At 44.3% G+C, this 8180-nt stretch overlaps 1 pseudogene; it reads left to right on the top strand.

Moving 5' to 3' along the window:
- Positions 1-6476: 6476 nt before the first annotated feature.
- Positions 6477-6594, top strand: LOC124796723 (annotated as a pseudogene).
- The last annotated feature ends 1586 nt before the right edge of the window (positions 6595-8180 follow it).

Genomic DNA, 8180 nt, shown 5'->3' with positions numbered 1-8180 from the left:
TCACATCGACCCACACTAGAGGTGTTGGAACCTTGCGGCAACAGAGAAAATATTCATATTCAGAGAACACGTCAATTATTAAGTTTTCGCTCTCCATAAGGTTTCTCTCGGCGCCACAGATTACGTATAGAAAACGAAGGTTGACCAATATAAATTACCTTAGGAACCTTCCTCGCTGAAGTACAGACCCTTTCCGTTGCTGCAGCAGGCACTCTAACATTCATTATACAGAGTCTCCACGCCGCCCCGCCAGCACGAGGAAAAACTTGCTGTAGCGCTCTCGTCCTTGCAGTCTCGCGGCGACGCACCTTTCAAAACCGCTCGCCCTGTCCTCTTTCGGCAGGCCAGAGAAATTCCCTGTATCGATCGGCAAAGATAAGAAAATGTTAACAGATCGAGATACGGACTCGCACGGTTGAATTTCATACTCTGGAACAGAAGAACGGAAAAACGTCATTGCATTTAACATAGGAACGATCATGGCTGATGTATGCCATGCCATACTTTATATGAATGACCAGCCATGCCGGCCGGAGTGGCCATTGGGTTCTAGGCGCTACAGTCTGGAGCCGAGCGACCTCTACGGTTGCAGGTTCGAATCCTGCCTCGGGCATGGATGTGTGTGATGTCCCTAGGTTAGTTAGGTTTAAGTAGTTGTAAGTTGTAGGCGACTGATGACCTCAGAAGTTAAGTCGCATAGTGCTCAGAGCCATTTGAACCATTTTTGACCAGCCATGTTTATCAGCTGCAAAACAAAAAATATCTCATGACAATGTTCTCATTAATTCGTCAATATCTTTGGGAATTCTACAGTAAACTTCGCAACATCTGGTTCCAAGGATGGAGTTGTATCAGAAACAAAGGCCATCACCGAAAGATTTTTTCTTGAATTTAATTTTGTTAGTCTCTAGCAAAAAAATTTAAAACATACGGTGAATGAATTTTGTTGTCTTCTGTTCTACTAGTTACAACGTTACTGCTGTATTTCTGTACTCATATCATTACAAGCAAACCGCAGTGCCTCGATTTTAATAGCAATTGAAACAAGGTTTTTTGGTTCTATTATCTCTTTCATCTCTAATCACAGTGCTCCTTCTCTATTCCCTGGAATCATACTTGATTAATTTTTGTACAGAAGCTACGTTACACAATTTCAGCTCTGTATTTACGAGAGCGTGCTGCAAAGTAATGCCTTCGAATTTTTTATGTGAAAACTCTTGCAGCTTTTTAAATAAAAAACTTTATTTGCATTCTGCATTTTTATTCTTTATGTCTGCTTATTTATTTTTCAACGCAATCAGCTGTGCAACGAAAGCATTGCTCCCAACGAGAGGCCAGTTTGTTAATACAGTCATCGTAGGATGTTTAGTTTTTTGACGGAGCCACAATCTCACATCTGCCTGCACCGCTTCATCACTATCACAGTGAAGTCCTCGATGGTATTCTTTAAGTTCTCGAAACAGACGACAATCGAATGTTGCCAAGTCGGGACTGTGCGGATGATTATCGATGGCGTCGAACCAGGGGCACCGGATTGTTGCAATTGTCGGAACGCTCGAGAGTGGTCTGGCATTTTTATGCTGAAGGGAAGGGTGTTCCATGTGTCGATTAAGTCTTGTCTTCTGAGGTTGGAATCTCGATTACAGAACGCTGTTTCTCACGAACCGATATAATTACGTTACACACCGCCGTAACAGTTCGGCAGAGGGTTGCAATTTGTGTCAGCGAAGCGGCAAAGTCGACCGGGTAAGATGCATGACGGGTAAAACTCAACTCGATATTGAGAACGGAGTAAAAAATCCGGAGGCGTTACTTTTCAGCACACCCTCGTATGACATCTGGTGTCCGCCTATTCTTCCTTAGCCTTTCTATATAATTTTCCAATAATTTCTTTTCTGAGGTCACTCTATTGTTGCTGTTCCCAATTAACACTTTTTCATTTTTGTCGTTTCTTTATGAAGTCCAGTATCTCGTTTGTTATCCACGGTTGCCTTTATCCTGTCTTTTCCAACCGTAGTACCTCCCTGCTGCATTTATTTCACCTCTTTTAAAGTCATTTCATCGGTTTTCCTCATCAGTAGCTCAGTGGAGCATCATTATCTATTTTATACGATTTTCTAAGACAGTGTGATATTATGCTTCCTTAGGATTGTTTCAGCTGTTCTCTGTATTTGAATTTCTACTGATATTTCATTAGTACTAGTTATGGTCGCTATCATTGTCAACACCTGAATAACTCCCGTGGTTCTTAACTTAAATCATGAATCATTGTTTTAGCAAACTGCTGTCAAACAAGACAGGTTTCGCGGGTGACGTTGCTATCCACAGTAAAAATGAGGAGGGGATGCAGGATGTATTGATTGGAATGCTCTAATGATCACACATTGTGGATTGAGAAAAAACCGAAGAAAGGCGTAGCTAATGAGGCGTAGAAGGAATGAGATTAGCGATAAATTAACATCAAAATTGGGAACCATCCAGTAGAGAAAGTGAAGGAACTCTGTTACCTTGGAAGCAAAATAACACACGATGGACGAAGCAAGGAGGACATAAAAAGCAGACTAGCACAGGCAAAGAGCATATTCCTTGTCAAAAAAGTCTGCTACACGGTCCAGGCACATTAAGGCGACCGCTGTCTTAAATTCGACATCTACGTGCAATAACCACTTACACATCAGGTAGCAGCACTACCAGTGGAGGGTATATAAAGCGAAATTAGAATTATATTAACACCTTCAGCTGCTAACGAGAGTTGATATGTATCAACGGGGACAGGTGAAAATGTGTGCCCCGACCGGGACGCGAAAACGGGATGTCCCGCTTAGATGGCAGACAGTCTGTCCATCTGAACCACAGAGGGCACAGAGGATCGTGTGACTGCAGGGACTATCTCGCTTACGCCTCCCGCGAGATTCACATTCTCACCTTATATGTCCACACACTACGTTCGTAGTGTCCCAACCCAATACACTCATTACTCGTGGAAGGCATTCTTACCAAGTCCCGTAAGAGTTCGGAGAATACGTGTGCATGCACACCGCGAAGAAGAAGGTTATGGCCAGTATTGCCAGAACTATATACTTATATGAATATACTATGTCCGAAAGAACAGACACCATATCCATATAAGTGTATAGTATAAAGCGTGTCGCGGGGATGCGGGAAAACAGTGCAGTCGTTGTCGTAATGCAGAAACGGAGTTAGTTGTGTATCGTCCAAAAGAAGGGCATGGTTATTGGCTTTAGAACAATGGCGGAAGCATTTTCAAATATACTTAGTTTGTAAACAGTTAGCGTGCCGCGGTGGTTAAGGTAAATTGTGCATGACGAAATGGCGCTATTCAAAACCGGCGCTGAGGCAACTTTATTGAATCATGGGCCACAGATGAACGGTGGCTGCGGAGATATGTACAGGCGCATAGAAGTGCAGCAGTTGATCAGCTGAACACCGTGACTAACCAAGGGGCTGCCAACAGGCCTTGCCGTGTACAGCCCTGCAACAATCGTCGGAAGGGTCCAGGCTGGAGGAGGGAATGTTGTGGTCTGGAGAACGTCTTCGTTGCATTCCCTGGGTGATCCCGTTATTCTGGAAGATGCGGTGGATCAACAAAAATGCTGTATCTCTCCTTGGGGAGATGGCACGATGGCATCTACCAGTAGAACAGAGTAATGTGTCAGACAGCTCACAGAGTACATGCGTTGTTCAGACAGTCCCAGGTTGAGTTTACTGTACGCTCCCGGCCACCAAACTCTCCGGATTTAAACCCAGTCGAGTGTCCGAGCGACTACCTGGACTGAACTATACGCGCTATGGATTCTCAACCGAGAAACCCAGCGCAACTGTTCACAGCGTCGACGTGGCTCCATATCCCTGCCAGTATTTTCTAGAACTTCACTGAATCTCTTCCTGCATGTCGGCGCTCCAAAATGTGATTATTCTGGCTTCTGATAGGTGGTCGTATTGATGTGACTGGACAGTGTAGTATCTGACATTAACCCTAATCCGAAGAGGTAATTTCCGAGAATGTAAATTTGGAGCGTAGTATTGTGGAAAGGTGAATCAGGGAGTGTAAGAAACCGGAAGAGAGGAGAATTGAAGAGTCTGAGATGTGGTGCTGCAGATGGGTGTTGATAATTACATTGACTGATAAGAGCCGCGAGAAGTACCCGTGCGGTTTGAAGCGCCATGTCACGGACTGCTCGGCCCCTCCCGCCGGAGGTTCGAGTCCTCCCTCGGGCATTGGTGTGTGTTTAAATGGTTCTGAGCACTATGGGACTTAACATCTACGGTCATCAGTCCCGTAGAACTTAGAACTACTTAAACCTAACTAACCTAAGGACATCACACAACACCCAGTCATCACGAGTCAGAGAAAATCCTGGGTGTGTGTGGTTGTTCTTAGCATAAGTTACTTTCAGTTAGTTTAAGTAGTCTGTAAGTCTAGGGACCGATGACCTCAGCAGTTTGGTCCCTTAATAATTCACACACATTTGAACATATTGAACATTTGACTGATAAGAATGAGATTTTACGCAGAATCAGCAAGGAAAGGAAGTTGTGCCATGACCTCATGCGATCCTATTACTTTCGCGGAGTTTTCTCTGTCCAAACGATATGCTTTGCGACGCGCTGGTTGGCGAGCGCCTCCTTGATACGCAGGACGAGGCGCTCTGCAGGGAGAAAGTAGTACGGAGCTAGTCTACACAGGTCACCGCAGGGGATCAGTTGGCGCATGGTGTACTGCTGTGCCGCACCGGTGTTGTCATTGCGGCGCCTGTCGCTGTTGGCGAGCGGAACTGGAGTGTGGCTGCGGTCATCGGTAAACATACGCTCTGTTCAAGAGTCGTTCCGCCTCTGTGTTGTGACGAGACCCTCCGAGTTGGCCCGGCTTGTAGATCTACGGCAGCTCCCTGGATGGTGATCTGTTCGTCCGGTGGATCGTTTTCAAACCGTGACTGCTCCGTGTGGCCACTCTGTTTCTTCTAAATCGCTTGAGCGTTGAGTTTGCATCACTGCTAATCGCGAGTGGAATTAATTGATCTGTGCCCTGGTTGATTTTGCTACCAGTTCTTAGTTGCTGCTAATTGTGCCCGATATTCGGCGAATTTGTATCTTATTTGAGCGAATTGCTACTTTCGCTATTTGTCAATGAATTCCTCGCCTGCGTGGTATAGGTTAACTTTCAGCTTAAGTTGGATTTTGCTGTGTCACTTGCTGCCTATGGGCTGGCTCTGAACACTATGGGACTTAACTTCTGAGGTCATCAGTCCCCTATAACTTAGAACTACTTAAACCTAACTAACTTAAGGACATCACACACATCCACGCCCGAGGCAGGATTCGAACCTGCGACCGTAGCGGTCGTGCGGTTCCAGACTGTAGCGCCTAGAACCGCTCGGCCACACCGACCGGCCTGCCTGTGGGCGGTTGTAACTTATTGAAGACCTTGTGCTGTCAAAGGGCGGTATTCTTAATAGTCAAAACAGTGTGCAAGTGTTCGTACTTTACAAGGTCAAAATCCTGAATGGCTCTGCAGATTACTTTTGTTAAATTTTATTTTGATTCAAGCTGTCGTAAACGTAGAATTAACATCAACTATAGCTGCAGTTTATTACGCAGTAACGAATTTAAGAAACTTTGTGCCGAATCTTATCTCTATTTGTTTTCTACATTGATGAGTCTGTATTTTATCGCTGTGGTGGTTTGTTTAAGTGAATTGTTTATTATGTTGGTACTGTGTGTGATATAGAAGCTATTGTCAGTGTACAGTCCGTGCTGGTTGTTGCTGCCGGTGGGGTCTCGCGCACGAAATTCAGACGATCGGCCGATATTGAGTCCCAACCGTCAGTAGTGTGCCAGTTTTGTACTCCTTCCAGGCTACTGCATTAAGTAATGATCACCCGATATATGTTGTTATGCTTTTCTCTGTAAGCTCTGGGTCTGAGCACTATGGGACTTAACATCTGAGGTCATCAGTCCCCTAGAACTTAGAACTACTTAAACCTCACTAACCTAAGAACATCATACACATCCACGCCCGAGGCAGGATTCGAACCTGCGCCCTTAGCGGTCGCGCGGTTCCAGACTGAAGCGCCTAGAACCGCTCGGCCACTCCGACCGGCTCTCTGTAAGTTTCACACTTTGTGGTTATTAATCGGGTTACTCAATTTTGAGACTTTTGCTGCTAAGACAACTTACATTTGAATAGTACGAAACCTCAGAGATTGCTATAAACTGTGTTACCGTATCGACGTTTATAAGGGACGATCATCTTCCCTGGGTCAAAATTCGTGCATTCAACTTAAATTAGTGGTTAAGTTATTTTTAAAAAAGTTAACTGTGAAGTTAATTCTATATAGCAGTAATACTATATATATTGAAGTCATGCGCCGTAAGGCTGTTTATCTTGCACACTTTCCAGAACTGTGTGAATAGGCAGCAATTTTCTTTAAATTTTGTTTTAATTAATTCTGTTGGGCAACGGCCTTGCCACAGTGGATACACCGGTTCCCGTGAGATCACCGAAGTTAAGCGCTGTCGGGCGTGGTCAGCACTTGGATAGGTGACCATCCGGGCCGCCATGCGCTGTTGCTATTTTTCGGGGTGCACTCAGCCTCGTGATGCCAATTGAGGAGCTACTCGACCGAATAGTAGCGGCTTCGGTCAAGAATACCATCATAACGACCGGGACAGCGGTGTGCTGACCCCACGCCCCTCCTATCCGCAGCCTCCACTGAGGTCCCGGTAGGCCACTCGTGGCCTGAAGACGGAGTGCTGTTTTTTTAAAATTAATTCTGTAGCCATGAGTGTACTACCGGTTGCTTATGATAGTATTTTTCTGTAACTGTGTTGTTACCAGTTTTTGCATCTTGGTTCAGTCAAATAAATCTCTTTTTTTTTTTTTTTTTTTTTTTTACTGTATCCTCAAATTGTGGTTCAGCATTCCACTCCAGCAACCTTGTGTCCTGCTCCCTACCTTATCAGGACACAGGAAAAATGCTTTCAAGAAGAAGGGAGAAAATCAGAGAACGGGTTTTAAGGCATGAAGGAATAACTTCCTTAGTACTAGAGGGAGCTATACAGGAAAAGACAGAGATTGGAATATGTAGAACAAATAATCGAGAACGTTGGGTACATGAGCACTCTTGGCACATTGAAAGAATCCTTGGCAGGCCACCTCAGACCACTCAGAAGACTGATGACAGAAAAATTCAGACCCATATCTCTTTTGACGTCCAAAAATATTCGACGTCTGTTTCTCAAAGAGGTCTCGAAAAGCGTATTCGTCAAGACCAGTTCGCGCAAAGCACATAATTAACTATCTTAATCTATGCTGCTCTCATGTTACTTATCAAGACCGGACTTTCTTGTTATTTTCTGTTTCCTGGCTTCATAAAGACCGCTTCCAGTTTCTGAATATGATTAAATCATAATCCCTTTTGATACATTTTATGAGTTAATTAATGTTGTCATACTATTCTTTAATTTCAGTTTCATTCGAATCTATGGGTTCATGAGTACCTGTACGATCCCAGTATCAGTTCGATATCCATTCAGTTCCACCACCAATGCCCCTTCTGTTTGTTGCAAATCGCCCTTTGCTTTATCGCCAGTTTCCTAATCATTATTATTCCTACTCCTGCTCTGCTCTGCCAGTAACTGAAGCAGTGTGAATAACTCTACGATTCCCACTGTTATATTCCAGCATTTCTGGCCATCACGCCTCACAGATTCCTTAAATATTCATCCACATTCTTTTCTTTTATTCCTTTAGTTTTTCTAATTTGTCACACTGCCTTATCGTTCGAACTTTCCATGTGCCTACGCTAATTAGAATTCTCTGCTTGTTCAATAGTTCCTCCGAAGTTGTCCCATAGACTCGGAAGGGGGACTATTTTATTTCCAGAATACGTTACCCGGGTGTTGCCACCGTGATATTTTTAGTAGAGAACGGCATATACTCGGGGAAGTAAATGTGGTGTCTTACTCAATGCCTTTCACACCACGGTACTGCAGTCATTAAAGTCATCCCAGCCACTCCTGATAGCAGCAACATAGTTGACGTACCAATCTTACTGATTACCGTTAACTGTGGCCCTTGAATACTGATGACACTGTCTCACTAAAAGCAATACACATTTGGCGCAACATAAACCGTAAGTATTTTGTGCGTAGCAGAG

This window comes from Schistocerca piceifrons, chromosome 4 (genome assembly GCF_021461385.2).
Source record: "Schistocerca piceifrons isolate TAMUIC-IGC-003096 chromosome 4, iqSchPice1.1, whole genome shotgun sequence".
In the NCBI taxonomy this organism is placed as follows: domain Eukaryota; kingdom Metazoa; phylum Arthropoda; class Insecta; order Orthoptera; family Acrididae; genus Schistocerca; species Schistocerca piceifrons.
This window is presented reverse-complemented; position numbering and strand designations above follow the sequence as displayed.